The 16239-nt window shown below is 38.3% G+C and overlaps 1 protein-coding gene across 4 annotated transcripts in view; it reads right to left on the reverse strand.

Annotated features, from left to right (window-relative positions):
* Window positions 1-16239, reverse strand: part of PIBF1 (progesterone immunomodulatory binding factor 1) — a 243657-nt gene that overhangs the window by 16160 nt on the left and 211258 nt on the right. The window lies entirely within an intron of this gene.

The raw sequence follows: 16239 nt of genomic DNA on the forward strand, positions 1-16239 counted from the left end.
TTGTGAAAATAACGACATATTAATGTTCAATAATGATGCATAAAAATCTCATAGTTTTTAATACTGTTAAAAGATAAATATATCAATCCAAAGGGGAAAGACGGGGAAGGAGAAATAGGATAAATAGGAGTGTGGGGTTAAAAGACATACAATAGTATTATCCCATTATACATAAAGGAGATCAGCAACAAGGATTTACTGTATATCAGAGAACTATATTCAATATCTTATAATAACCTATGATGGAAAATAATCTGAAAAAATATACATGTATAACTGAATCACTTTGCTGTATACCTGAAACAAACATGGTATTATAAATCAATTGTACTTCAAAAAAAAATTATTCCATAGTCTAGTGTTTCCCAAATTTTTCGGCACATTGGAATCACCTGTGGAGCTTAAAAAAAAACCTGATGCCTGTGTTCCACCCTCAGAGATTGAGAGATAATTGAAACGGGGTGTAGCCTTGGCTCTGAAATTTTAAAGATCCCCAGGTGATTTTAACAAATTTGGGAGTCATGGGCATAGCTTCGTCCCCCAGTAGCTTTTCTACACATACTTGATAAACAGATTATTTAGGCACTTAACTTTTTCTCTTCTACCTCTTAAACTATCCTACCAAACTTTTTTGAAATCTTGCATGAAGATGCAAGGGAAAAAGTGTGAAATTTTTTTTCTTGTCTATTAATCAGCAGTTCAAGCAATAAGTTTAATATAGCTTCAGGATTTCTTTAACCACGTTATTCCCGGACTAAAAGACAGAAAACAAATTTATGGTTACCAAAATGGAAAGTGGGGGGAGGGATAAATCAGGAATTTGGGATTAACAGATACAGACTGCTATATATAAAACAGATCAACATCCAGGACCAACTGTATAGCACAGGGAGTCAGAATCACCCTGCTCTACACCTGAAACATGGTAAATCGACTATACTTCAGTAAAGACACAACAAAACATATTACTCCCTCTTCTACAAATAAAAACCTGAGTTAGCTCTATCAGTCACTGTTTGAACCAAGGATTAGTTATGCTGAACTTGAAAAACCCAGATCAAAAAATTCCCTCATTCTCTCTTCTACATCTATTTTGTTGTAGTCAAACCTTTAGCACCGCACACTAACTAGTGGATATTTATGCTTAATTACTAAATAGATTTGATCAAACACAAGTATATGGAGAGAGGGCAGACTAAACTCTTCTTTACCTTATTCTCTGTAGAACAGTGGTCGGCTTTGTTGGAGGTAATTTTCTCCTAAGATTTTATTTCATCTTCGTGCCAAGACACAAAAGTTACAGCGATAGAAAATGTTCTGCTTCCTTCTACTAATCTGTTTATAGACATCAGCTCTGTGTCAGAGCAAGTTCCTACAGGCCTTTTTTTTTTTTTTTTTCTGGCTGTCATTAGTTCTATTTAGAACCATCTAGCTTGAGTGGGTATTTTAAAACAGAGCTGTTGAATTTAAGCCACAAAGCCTTAATAACTCACAGGGCCAAGAAAGGAGCTAGAAGAAATGATGCCAGAATCCTCTCTTTTCTGCAGGAATGGAGCTGGCCTGGCGAATGCACATGAGGATGTGTCTACCTTCAGAAACTGCCAGTGTGATATACTATTTAAAAAATGATTTATTTGGCTGTGTTCTGTCTTAGTTGCTCTGCAGCATGTGAGATCTTAGTTCCCTGACCAGGGATTGATCACCTTGTCCCCTGCACTGCAAGGTAGATTCTTAACCACTGAACCATCAGGAAAGTCCCTGATATTTGAGCCTTTTGAGGATTCATTGTTTTTGAGACTATGCTACTTTATTTATATGCTTCCCTATAGTGGCGTGTGAACCATGGATTTAATGTAAAACATGTCCGGTGTTACAGTAGATTTCAGCTTCTGTTCTAGTTACCAAATGGTAAGTAGAAGTGAGAGGGGAGATAATGGTCTCTCAACCTATCAAAGGAACATTTTTTATCTGAAAGAATCTCTTTTTACTAGTCATAACTTTTGTACCTTGGCATGAAGATAAAGTATTAAGAAAAAAATGTCCTCCAATACAACCTAACACTATTCTACAGATAAATAAGGTCCAGGAAATCATACCTTCTGAGGGGAGGGAAGGGGGAGATGGTAAGGATGAGGAGGGAGAAAACCAAGGGGATGTGGGGGTACCAGGCAGAGGGCTTTGGCTCCTGAGAGTCCAAGAGGAAGTCATGCTTTTGTTTCTCTTTGGCCTCACCTGCTGCTCATATAGGAACAGTGACAGGTAACAGATCACTTCTGAAGCTGGTCAGGAGACAGAAGGGAAATTCACAGGTTTTTACTTTTAGACGAGGATGACCCTGACAGAGGGTGCTGTCACAGTGCTACTGCTGTTCATCTGACAGTATTAAATGTTAGTACAGCTTCTGAAATCTAAGTGAAGAACACTGAAAAAGCAACAGAATCCTGCAAAATTCCTATTAGGATAATACACCTAATATAATAGATACCAAAATAAGATGCAGTTTCAATATGTTTTCATACAGATGATCTCTTTTATATCAATGGTAAATTTGAACAAAGAAAATTCCACTTAACGTCAAATAGTATCGGCAACACCACTGGGGACTGAGCACACAGAAAGCCAAGCACAGGCAGTGGAAATATTTCAGTATTCGGTTAGAAGTCAAAGACTCACCTATTCCGGACACGATTATTAACTGTGTAAACTTAGGAAATCTACTCTGATTCAATAAGCTTCAGCTTCTAAACTGATAAAATGTATGCTTGTCTTAGCTTTTTGGATCTTTGCCAGTCTCATAAGTGTTTGGGTATGTTTATTTTGCATTTCTTCTATTGTGAGGGTGGGCAGTTTTCCTGAGTCTAAGGGTATCACCAACTCAATGGATAGGAGTTTGAGCCAACTCTGGGAGATAGTGAAGGACAGGGAAGCCTGGCAGGCTGCAGCCCACAGGGTCGCAAAGAGTCCGACATGACTGAGGCGACTTAGCACACACACACAGATGATTAACAAACAGTGGTGAACAGCGAAGGGACTCAGCCAAACATATACATGCATCCAGTCTCCCCCCGAACAAACCTCCCATCCAGGCTGCCACTCAACACTGAGCAGAGTTCCATGTGCTATAGAGTAGGTCTTTGTTGGTTACCCATTTTAAATATAGCAACCTTGACTTTCTTACAGAGATCTTTTGCCTTCTTTTTAAAGAGTTTCTGCCTTTTTTCTCCTCATTGATGGAAATGCCTTTTTTTCCACATTACCTAAGATTATCTAGCTTCTTAATCATACTGTTTGCTGGGATCAGTTTTGTACTGATTGATTTTAAGACTGACGCAAAGTTGTTACTCTGAAATTTCCTTTTATTGTACATCTTGGCATGTTTCATTATTTCTCGTCTCTTTCTGTCATTTGATGGCAAACAATCTAGTAATTTCAAGAGGGGGTAGTCAAATTTCTGGGAACTATAATGCCAAGCTAATGCTGATTTCTTTGTATTTTCTTTCTCTCGGAACTGTCAATATTGTTTACCTTTTCCTTGCAAATTTCTGTCTTTTTACCTTTTTCAAAGTTTTAGGAGAGTTTGTTCACTTTTCCTGAAATCCTTCTACTGGCATTTTAACTTACTTATAGTAACTTCATGATTTGATTTCAGCAATTTTTGAAAACACCAGAAACTTTTTCCATACACTGCTTATTTTCTGTAAATACTAATTTCTCAAATCTTTTTGAAGAAACTAATTACAAAACCTTGCAAGTTCTTTTCTGTCACAAAATTTTTTTTGTTTTCTCTGGAGAAGAGTCAGTCCCTCTGTTTATTGTGATTTTTTTTCCTCTTGTGCTATTAATTTTCTTCCAGTTTCTGACAGTCTTTGGTTATGTGTCCCAATTTATGAATGAAGAAACAGACTAAATGTTTTCTTTTTGCTGCTATGGGTCATTCATCGGAATGAGATAGCTGGATATGTGGACAAGAAAATCTGTCAAGTAGGTTTCACTCTAGGGTCCTCAGATGGAAAGTAGGCTCTCTTATCCAAAATTATAAAATGTGGAATATCTTATTTAGGGACCCTTCTTTTTGGCAGTCCTAGTCAATTCCTAGCAAATGCTCCATTAATTTAGAAAGTCATTTGTCAAAATATTTCTTTTAATTTCTGCTTTGTAAAAATCATAGAATCATTACTCATTCATTATAAAATTCAAGTACACCAAAAGTACCATGCCTCAAGTCTCTTTTCCTTATACCATTTGTTTGAGACCTTTAAACATTCTTCTATAACAGTCTGATTGATAATAATATTAATTAGTTCTGATACGTTTTCTAGTGATCTACAAAAAGCTAATAGGACATATCTTATAATTCTAGTATATCAAATACATAAGAAAATTACCATAACTTCAGGAATGAAGGAACCATTCATTAAAATGAACAAATGTAGAACTGCATCTGATTATATGATTGTAACTTAAGATAAAATAAAAATAAAACAAAACAATAAAAACCACATTGCAGTACTATACTCCTCAAAGTGGAAGAGTAAGGACATTCTTATGAAGCTTCCAGATGATGATGATGTTGAAGATGATGACTGTACAAACACTCTCTATAAAAGAGATAAACTACTCTCTTGAATGTGAATGCACATATCTTGGTCATTTAGTATAAACTATTTGCACAGAGGGTGACATATTAAAAGAGCTCCACTGCAGAGCAGCTGCTTAAGAGTACTGCACGGCTGATGCCAATAAATGGCTGAAAGTTGTAAACTCTGCAAAGATGTTGGCAAGGGGACACATAGACGGCATTTCTTGATGAAAATAGCTCTAAGAAGTATAATGCAAACATGTGCTCCACTGGAAGTTCCACTGAAGTGCTCTTTGGAGGAATAACAATGTATCTGGCAGTCAAGTCAGCATTCTGGGCATCCTTCTTACCTGAGCTAACCCGAGGTAAAAACCAATCTGGTTTTAAACCAAAACAAAAGAGTATGAAATGCAGTACATGGATGCAATCTCAAAATTGACAGAATGATCTCTGTTTGTTTCCAAGGCAAGCCATTCAATTTCATGGTAATCCAAGTCTATGCTCCAACCAGTAATGCTGAAGAAGCTGAAGCTGAGTGGTTCTATGAAGACCTACAAGACCTTTTAGAACTAATGCCCCCCAAAGATGTCTTCTCATTAAAGGGGACTGAAATGCAAAAGTAGGAAGTCAAGAAACACCTGGAGTAACATGCAAATTTGGCCTTGGAGTACAGAATGAAGCAGGGCAAAGGCTAACAGAGTTTTGCCAAGAGAGCGCACCGGTCATAGCAAACACCCTCTAACAATAACACAAGAGAAGACTCTACACATGGACATCACCAGATGGTCAATACCAAAATCAGACTGATTATACTCTTTGTAGCCAAAGATGGAGAAGCTATATAGAGTCAGCAAAAACAAGACCGGGAGCTGACTGTGGCTCAGATCATGAACTCCTTATTGCCAAATTCAGATTTAAATTGAAGAAAGTAGGAAAAACCACTAGACCATGTCAGATATGACCTCAATCAAATCCCTTATGATTATACAGTGGAAGTGAGAAAAAGATTCAAGGGATTAGATCTGACAGACAGAGTTCCTGATGAACTATGGACAGAGGTTTGTGACACCGTACAAGGAGATAGGGATCAAGACCATCCCCAAGAAAAAGAAATGCAAAAAGGCAAAATGACTGTCTGAGAGGTCTGACAAATAGCTGTGAAAAGAAGAGAAGTGAAAAGCAAAGGAGAAAAGGAAAGATATATCCATTTTAATACAGAGTTCCAAAGAATAGCAAGGAGAGATAAGAAAGCCTCAGTGATTAGTGCAAAGAAATAGAGGAAAACAATACAATGGGAAAGACTAGAGATCTCTTCAAGAAAATTAGAGATACCAAGGCAACATTTCATGCAAAGATGGGCATAAAAAAGGACAGAAATGGTATGGACTTAACAGAAGCAGAAGATATTAAGAAGAGTTGGCAAGACTACACAGAAGAACTATACAAAAAAGATCTTCATGACCCAGATAATCACGATGGTATGATCACTCACCTAGAGTCAGAAAACCTGGAATGCGAAGTCAAGTGTGCCTTAGGAAGCATCACTATGAACAAAACCAGTGGAGGTGATGGAATTCCAGTTGAGCTATTTTAAATCCTAAAAGTTGATGCTGTGAAAGTGCTGCACTCAATATGCCAGCACATTTGGAAAACTGTGGCCACAGGTCTGGTCAGTTTTCATTCCAATCCCAAAGAAAGGGAATGCCAAAGAATGCTCAAACTACCGCACAATTGCACTCATCTCACACACTAGTAAAGTCATGCTCAAAGTTCTCCAACCCAGGCTTCAACAGTATGTGAACCGTGAACTTCCAGATGCTCAAGCTGGTTTGAGATCAAATTGCCAATATCCACTGGATCATCGAAAAAGCAAGAGAGTTTCAGAAAAACATTTATTTCTGCTTTATTGACTATTCCAAAGCTTTGATTGTGTGGATCACAATAAAAGGTGGAAAATTCTGAAAGAGATGGGAATACCAGACCACCTGACCTGCCTCTTGAGAAACCTGTATGAAGGTCAGGAAGTAAGCTAAAATTGGACATGGAACAACAGACTGGTTCCAAATCAGGAAAGGAATATGTCAAGGCTGTATATTGTCACCTGCTTATTTACCTTGTACGCACAGTACATCATGACAAACACTGGTTGGAGGAAGCACAAGCTGGAATCAAGACTGCTGGGAGAAATACCAATAACCTCAGATATGCAGATGACACCACCCTTAGGCAGAAAGTGAAGAACTAAAGAGCCTCTTGATGAAAAGAGGAGAGTGAAAAGGTTGGCTTAAAACTCAATATTCAGAAGACTAAGATAATGGGATCTGGTCCCATCACTTCATGGCAAATAGATGGGGAAACAGTGGAAACAGTGAGAAACTTTATTTTTTTGGGCTCCAAAATCACTGCAGATGGTGACCACAGCCATGAAATTAAAAGACGCTTGCTCCTTGGAAGACAAGTTATGACCAACCTATACAGCATATTGAAAAGCAGAGACATTACTTTGCCAAGAAAGATCCGTCGAGTCAAGGCTATGGTTTTTCCAGTAGTCATGTTATGGATGTGACAGCTGGACTATAAAGAAAGCTGAGTGATGAAGAATTGATGCTTTTGAACTGTGGTGTTGGAGAAGACTCTTGAGAGTCCCTTGGACAGAAAGGATATCCAGTCCATCCTAAAGGAAATCAGTCCTGAATATTCACTTGAAGGACTGATGCTGAAGCTGAAACTCCAATACTTTGGCAACCTGATGTGAAGAGCTGACTCATTTGAAAAGACCCTGATGCTGGGAAAGATTGAGGGCAGGAGGAGAAGGGGATAACAGAGGATGAGATGGTTGGATGGCATCACCGACTCAATGGACATGAGTTTGAGTAAACTCTGGGAGTTGATGATGGACAGGGAGGCCTGTCGTGCTGCAGTCCATGGGGTCACAAAGAGACGGACAAGACTGAGCAACTGAACTGAACTGAACTGTTCTAAACCAAGCACATACCTATATTGGAGGTTTAAACTACATCTGAAAGAGCATTTAAACAACATTTTATTATGGAAACTTTTAGTCCCCATTTTCTACTGCTAGACTTTAACCATTATCAACATTTTGCCAAAAAATTGTTTTTTCTTAAAAACAGCTTTAATAAGATATAATTCACTTGCCAATACAGTCATCCATTTAAAGTATAAAATGAAAAAAATTTTTTCTATCACCTCAGAGGGAAACCCTGAGTCTTTTAGGAATCACTCCACTATCTCATCCTGCCTTCAATTTGCCAGTCACAAGCAACCACTAATCGACTTTCTGTTTCTGTGGATTTCTTTGTTCAAGGCATTTCAAATGAATGGAACATGTGTGTCCACTGTGACCAGCTTCTTTCACTTTGCATGGTGTTTTCAAGGTGCATGATGTTATATATCTACTAGTAATTCATTTCTTTTTATGACTGAGTAATATACTTTCAGAAAGAATATTTCATTGTATAGCTATCCTACATTTTGTTTAATCCATTCATCAGCTGGTGGACATTTGGGTTGTTTACACATTTTGGTTGCTGTGAATAATGCTGTTAACATCTAACATTCATGTACAAGTTTCTGTGTAGACATGTTTTCATTGATCAAGTATAAAACTAGTTGTGGAATTGCTGGGCCATATGGTAACTTCATGTTTAATCATCTGAGGACCTGCCATAATGTTCTGTCAACATTGTTTTTATCTACTTCCTTTCCAGTTATTTTGAAATATTTGAAAGCACATTTCAGACCTCCGATCATTTCACTTGTAAATATTTCAGTAGAGATTTTTAAAAGATAAGGATTAAACAACAACAACAACAACCCAAAATATCATTATCACATCTAACAAAATAGTTTAAAAGAAAATGCAAAATTATTTCAAAGTTTCCTATTGATGCTCTAAGTGCCCAAAGACAATTTAAAATCATTATCAAAGCAAATTTTTAGCACTTCTCAATGTATGATTTAAAAAGTTTATTATTATTGGAGTATAATTGTTTTACAATGTTGTTAGCTTCTGCTGTATAACAATCAGTGTGTATGTAAGTATACATATATATCCCCTCCCTCATGAGCCTCCCTCCCACCCTGCCCCCCACCCTACTCCTCTAAGTCTTCACAGAGCACGGAGCTGAGCTCCCTGTATTACACAGCAGCTTCCCACAAGCTATCCATTTTACACAGGATATTTTACACATTGCATATATATCAATGCTGCTATCTCAATTCACTCAACATATAATTTTTGAAGGAGGTAAAATATACCCTGAATGCCAATGCCACTACACTCTAAACAATAGACTAAACAGATTTTTGTCTGGCAAAATAATATTCATGTAGTATTTACTATGTTCCAGGCTTTGCACTATGTATTTTACACAAAAATTTAATCTTCAGGATTTCTCTGGTAGTCCAGTGGCTAAGACTCTGTGTTCCCAATTCAGGGGGCCTAGGTTCGATCCCTGGTCAGGGAAATGGATCCCACATGCTTCAACTAAAGTTCACTGCTGCCAGTAAAGATCCTGCATACCAAACAAAGAACAAAGAACCCATGTGCTGCAACTAAGAGCCAGCACACAGGAAATAAATTGGAAAGAAAAAAATTTTAATCCTCTGTTAAATACCAAGAGGTATATATTACTTCAATTCTCAAGACAAACTGAGGTTTAGAAGATTTTAAGAAATACAGCCAAATTCACTAGCTATTAAGAAATGAAATCAGGATTCAAATGAATTCAAAGCAATTCAAATTAGAATTCAAATGAATTCATTATTTACACAATAATGCAGATGCTCTCTATGAAGGCCTTTGACAGTCACAATTCCAGGTTTGGAAGGGACCTTCAAATTATTTAACCTCTACACAGAACAAAGCAAAGCAACAATAACAACCACACAAAGCAAACCAAACATGCCTCCATATAATGTCTACCCTTAGGTTTTAATTCCAGCCTTTGGGGAGATGTATCTCAAGTCTATTTCTGCTTCTTTCACATGCCTATTTCGAATTTCTTGGATCTCTCTAAATCTTTTCTACCCTGTTGTTGTTTAGTTGTTCAGTAATGACGGACTTTTTGTGATCCCATGGACTGTAGCATGCCAGGCTTCCCTGTCCTTCACTATCTCCCGGAGTTTGCTCAAACTCATATCCATTGATTCAATGATGCCCATCCAACCACCTGTCCATCTGCCCATCTGTCATCCCCTTTTCCTGCCCTCAAACTTTCCCAGCATCAGGGTCTTTTCCAATGAGGTGGCTCTTCACATCAGGTGGCCAAAGTATTGAAGCTTCAGCTTTCTTCTCTAAACACCCCCAAATCCATTAATCTCTCTTGGCTGAATGGAATTCTTTTATCATCTTGATTATTTTCCTCTGATTACCTCCTAGTAAGTATTCAAAGTTTTGAGTCTAGAACAGAATGAAGTCCTGGCCAGAGCAGAGAAGAATAAGGCTTATCTACTCCTTATTCTAATGCATTTCAGATGATAAATATTTTTGGAGTCATACCCTGTCTACCATGGAAAGCTTAGTGAGAGCTCAAAGATTTGGTAAATGAGACACAATTGTGCTGTCATAGCCTCGGGGACATTACTAATCACTAAGAACATTCTTTCCTGAACTTGGATATAATCTTAAGGTCATCCTCAACAGTGAGGCAGGTAGAGGAAGCTAGCATTATTACACACTGAAGTAGGCCACTGCCACTGAGGACTGCAAACAGAAGTGTGGGCACCTCGATTCTGTTCTGATTGGTTTGTGCAGATCCCTTCATTCATCGGATTACTGAATTTCACCTTGGACCTCTAACGGCCTTGCCTCTGGTATACAGGTCATCTTGTACCTGGATTTTCCTTCTGTACCAGTATTCATCTAGCTGTTGTCTGTTTTCTGGCTTTTATTATTTCAGTATAATCTGGTAGGTTTTGATGCAAATTCTTGTTGATTTCCATCATTAATTTCAGACTCCAGGCTCTCTGAGACTCTTTGGTGTCTGGAGTGTGACTCACTCTAATGCCCGAACTTCTCCAAGTTATATTCCCAGTCTTCCCTCAGTGTCAGCAACTTGAAACAGGATATAGATGTCCTAAGTTTAAATTAAAATACTGCCAAAGAAGACCATATCATCTCATTTCACTGTTAATATTCTCTCCTGGCAAACACATATTTCCAGAGACTTATTTTAATAGCTTTGCAGTTTGTCTTGTGGGTGTCCTTATAGCCGAGAATTGTTTAGTTTGTTATAAACGGCTGCTAGCCTAAGAGTCATAAAAACACAGGGTTAGAAATGATAGCAAGAGGTCATTTACTTGTTCCTTACTGATAAAAAAAAAAGGTCAGAGAAGTGTACTTACTATTTAAGAGGAAACACACCAAACTTCTAAAATGTAGTGGGAAAAATACACATTTCATTCTTTAAAAAAAAAAAAAAAACCTAAAACTAGAAAATGAAAGATCTATGTGATGCACAATAGATGTGGAAGTGTGATGCAAAAAATGTTAAATGGGCATATGTACACAAATAAGGTGTTTCTACGATATGATAAAATATTTCACCCAAGACAGCATTTTACCTGCAGGACACAACAGGAGTATTTGTAACTTAAAACCTGATGATGAAAAGATTAAAAAAGAAGCCAAGGTACTGATGAAACTCAAAATAATCTGACCTAGTTCTGTTAAGTTTAGTGCAAATCCACATAAACAGAGAGGTCTACAGAGTATAATCTAAAACAAAAAATGTGAGTCTTTAGGCAACTGAAAATTGAGGAAACATTCAGTTGCTTCTTCTGTCAAGTGGGTATAAGGCCATCACAGGGCTCTTTGGATATTTTAGTTATAACATAATTGGGCTGAAAACAATTAAAATATTTTGGTAGTAAGAAGTTATATTATCACTTTTACATAGTAGGTTTAGTTTTGTCATACTTCAAGTATATTTAAATCCAACAGTTGCAATGAGTATTTTTTGCAATACTTTACTCTCTGAATTTCCTCGGACCTAAATTCACATACCCTTATGTGGAAAAAATAAGCATTCTCAAGTTTTATGGGGAAAATATGAGTTATACTATATATGCTATAGCATTCCACTATAATAATTACCTTTAAAACACTCTTTTACATCTAGGAAATCAAAAACAAATTTGAACTTGAAGAGCAGACTACAATGAGAAATGTATCAATCTGAGAAATAATTACATCTTCATTTAGAGAAAAATTAACTTACCCACACAGTATTTTTTTTAAGTCATGATGACTGTTCTGACTGTAAAATTTAACTACATAGGTGTCTAAGAAAAACATGTAAAAAGGTATTCTTAAGGAAATTTCAAAATAGTTAAGTATGAACCAAAAAGAATGACACACATATAGAAATATGTAATTTGTTTGAGCCCTTTATGAAGTGGATTGCCTCAGGGGCATTTGTGATGCCGAAACGTCCCTGAAACTTTCCGAGAAATCACAAAGAACATAGGAGTTAGTCCTGGAACATAAACATACCATAAAAGAATGATAATTATACTGTGACTTCATTTTGCAGAAACCTGGCTAACTGCAGGGTTTTTTTTTTTTTTTAAGTGACACACACCGCAGTAAGAGGCAAGTTATCTGGAACCGTGGGAGTTAGGCCAACATTCAGGCAAGTGTGAGGCCTTGCACATTCTAGGCACTTACTAAGAAGTGGTTAGTTAAGTTCTGGTTAAATACTAACTGAAATGCTTGTGGACCTTGAGAGAGATTATTGACAGAAGCACTGGGTGAAAGGGTAGAAGAAGCTTGTTTTATTATTTTTTTAAATTTAATTTTATTTTTGGCTGTGCTTGGTCTTCACTGGTGTTGGTGGGCTTTCTCTAGTTGTAGCTTATGGGGGCTACTCTCCAGTGGTGGTGCATGGGCTTCTCGTGTTGTGCAGCATAAGCTCTAAGGCGTTTGGGCTCAGCAGTTGTGGTGCAAGATTCCAAGGGTATATGGAATCTTAACACACCACGCATTGAAGCCACATCCTCTGTCCTGACAGCCATATTCCTGACCACTGGGCTGCCAGGGAAGTCCGAAGTTCAGGTTTTAGAAACAGATGTATTATATTCCACAAATATATATGTTTGAGGGGGGAGAATGTGAATATATTAAAGGTTGGTTTCTAAAGCCCTCTATTTGACAGCTTCTGGTGAAATTATTCCTGGAGAAGGGAAAGGCTACCCACTCCAGTATTCTGGCCTGGAGAATTCCATGGACTATAGTTCATGGGGTCGCAAAGAGTCGGACATGACTGAGCGACTTTCACTCACACTCACTCAGAGAAATTATTATTGAAGACTGAAAAAGATCACAGTTTAACAAGCATTTAACTGAATACCTGCATATGTGTGTGTGTGTGTGCTCAGTTGCACAGTCGTGCCTGACTCTTTGCAACCCCATGCGCTACAGCCCACCGGGCTCCCCTGTCCATGGAATTCTCCAGGCAAGAGTACTGGGGTGGGTTGCCATTTCCTCCTCCAGGTGATCTTCTCCACCCAGGGATTGAACCTGTATCTTCTGCATTGGCAGGAAGATTCTTTATCACTGAGCCACTGAATCTGGGAAGCCCAACTGAATACTTATGTGCTAAACACTGTGGTAAAGGCTAATACACAAAGAAAAACTAGGCACTTCATTGGCAAGACACATGCATAATTATGATATATAGTGGTAGGAATATTAATACAAATATTTTTAGAATTGTGGGAAAGAGATTTAAAAAAACTTAAGTTTTTCTTTACTGCGTTATGAAGGGCTTCAAAGAATAGATAACATTTGAATTGATTCTTGAAAAGGAAGGAAAAGAGGGAAGGGACCTAATTTATTGACTTATTGTCATATGTCAGAAAAGTACTACATTGTTTAATTCTCATACAATCCTGAGTTTAGAGGGGTTAAGTTATTGCCTTAAGAATCCATAGTTACTAAGTAGCAGAGCTATCTTATCTGTTCAATTGCTATATTTTTCCACAGTATTTCAAAATATGTGAGACGTAAAGAATATAAAGGCAATTCCAGCCTTACAATGACAGCTGAACATATACATTTGTAATTCTGGATCAGACCAACTGCCTACGTTCTCCATGTCTGCACCTAGCATGCTGAGTGTAAGCTGCTAGAGGAAAATTACACAGAATGGTACTACAATGAACATATGACATCTTACCTTGGCAATTATTTGTTATGTCTGTAATACACATCACTCATTTATTATACAGCTATTTCAAACTTGTATTTTTCTCAAAATTCTGATCCTGGGACTTCCATGGTGGTCTGGTGATTAAGACTCCATGCTTGTACTACAGGGGGAAAGGGTTCGATCCCTGTTTGGGGAACTAAGATCCCACATACCGTTGCTCGGTATGGCTAAAAAAAAATCAACAGGGACTTCCCTGGTGGTACAGTAGATAGGAATCTGCCTGCTAATGCAGGGGACACAGTTCTGACCCCTGGCCTGGGAAGATTTCACATACCGTGGAACAACTAAAGCTTGTGTGCCACAATTAGTGAGCCTGCAACTACTGAAGCCCGTTTACCCAGAGCCTGTGCCACCACAATGAGAAGCCCGCATACCACAATGAAGAAAAGCCCCCCTGCTCACTGCAACTAGAGAAAGTCTGCATGCAGCAAAGAAGACCCAGCACCGTCAAAAATAAATAAAATAAAAAACCAAATTCTGATCCTATCACCCGTCTTGCCATTAGAAAACAGCCATTAGATGGGAACTTCCTAAATTCTTGCCACTAAACCTAAGTTACTTTCAACATAATTTTTATTTCTCCTCTTCAAGATGGAAAAGGTGCCCCCTCCTATCTAAAGTTAAATCCCATCATTTCATCCTGGATCTCTTCCTTTCCCAGCACTTTTGCTCAATTGATCATCCCTTTTGAACTTTCAGTGTCTCCCTCTGTCTGGCTCCTTCCTATCACAACTTAGGCTGAAAGCCCTTTATCTCACACTCCCTCCCTGATCACCTTATATTCTCTTAAACAGTTGCTGTTGTCATTAAATCGTGTCTAACTCTTTGCAGCTCCATAGACTGCAGCATGCCAGGATCCTTGAGTTTGCTCTAGCTCCTGGAATTTGCTCAAATTCATGTTCATTGAGTTGGTGATGCTATCTAACCATCTCATCCTTTGCCACCTCCTTGTCATTTTGAACTGTGCTGCTGGAGAAGACTCTTGAGAGTCCCTTGGACTGCAAGGAGATCCAACCAGTCCATTCTAAAGGAGATCAATCCTGGGTGCTCACTGGAAGGACTGATGCTAAAGCTGAAACTCCAATACTTTGGCCACCTCATGCAACGAGTTGACTCACTGGAAAAGAGTCTGATGCTAAGAGGGATTGGGGGTGGGAGGAGAAGGGGATGACAGAGAATGAGATGGCTGGATGGCATCACCGACTCGATGGACATGAGTTTGAATGAACTCCCGGAGTTGGTGATGGACAGGGAGGCCTGGTGTGCTGTGATTCATGGGGTTGCAAAGAGTCGGACACGACTGAGTGACTGAACTGAACTGTCCTTTTGACTTCAATCTTTCCCAGCACTGGGGTCTTTTCCAATGAGTTGGCTCTCTGCATCATGTGGCCAAATTGCTCCAGTAGTTGAACGGACTGACAAGAGTCTTTTCCAGTAGCACAATTTGAAAGCATCAATTCTTCAGCACTTGGCCTTCTTTATGGTCCAACTCTCGTATCTGTACATGATTACTGGAAAAACCACAGCTTTGACTATACAGACCTTTGTTGGAAAATGATGTCTCTGCTTTTGAACAGGCTGTCTAGGTTTGTCACAGCTTTTCTTCCAAAGAGCAAGCATCTTTTAATTTCATGGCCACAATCCTTATTCAGAGGGTTGTCTATTTTTTCTATTATTATTTTTCAACTTCTATGCATTTACCAGTTCACTGCAATCTGCCTTTTAGCACCATTGAAACTGCTGTTTTTTTTTTGTTTCAGCATTTTTAAAAATCCAAATGACACTTTCTTTTTTATCTTTGTTTGACCTGGCCCTTTGGCAGCTGAAGCCACTGCTGCCAACCTCCTCCCTACTGAATGGTTCTGGCTTTAGGGATCCACTCTTCCTGATGTGCCTGCCATTTCTCTGATCACTCCTTACTCTAATGTGAGCTTTTTTTGCTCTGCCTATTCCTAAACTATTAGTACTCATCAAGACTCTGTCCTAGGCCCCTCTCTATTCTCACTGTATATACCTTCACTAGTTCATTCTATCTGCTTCTGTGTATACACCATGCTTTGACTTTTTTATGCTTTGACTCTCAAATCTCTAGCTCTAGATAAGTTCTCTTCCTTGGACTCCAGAACCTAACATTTTAATCTCTCTACTGAATATATCAACTTAGATATTTTCTTGAGTTCTTTCCCAAACCTATTCATCCTAGGGTGTTAGTAATAAACCCAGGACACAAGCCAAAACCCAGGCATCAATTCTCATTCCTTCTCTCATCATTCCCTAAATCCAATCAATCACCAAGCCCTGGGATTCTGCATTCTAAATAGTTTTCAAATTGGTTCATTTTTGTTGAACACCAATATCACCAGTTTAAGCTCATGACACCAACTATTGCTCAATAAAACACTGAAAAGTTTCCTAAGAGGAGCT

Source organism: Moschus berezovskii, chromosome 13 (assembly GCF_049115385.1).
Source record: "Moschus berezovskii isolate FMDL1 chromosome 13, NW_MosBer_1.0, whole genome shotgun sequence".
In the NCBI taxonomy this organism is placed as follows: Eukaryota; Metazoa; Chordata; class Mammalia; order Artiodactyla; family Moschidae; genus Moschus; species Moschus berezovskii.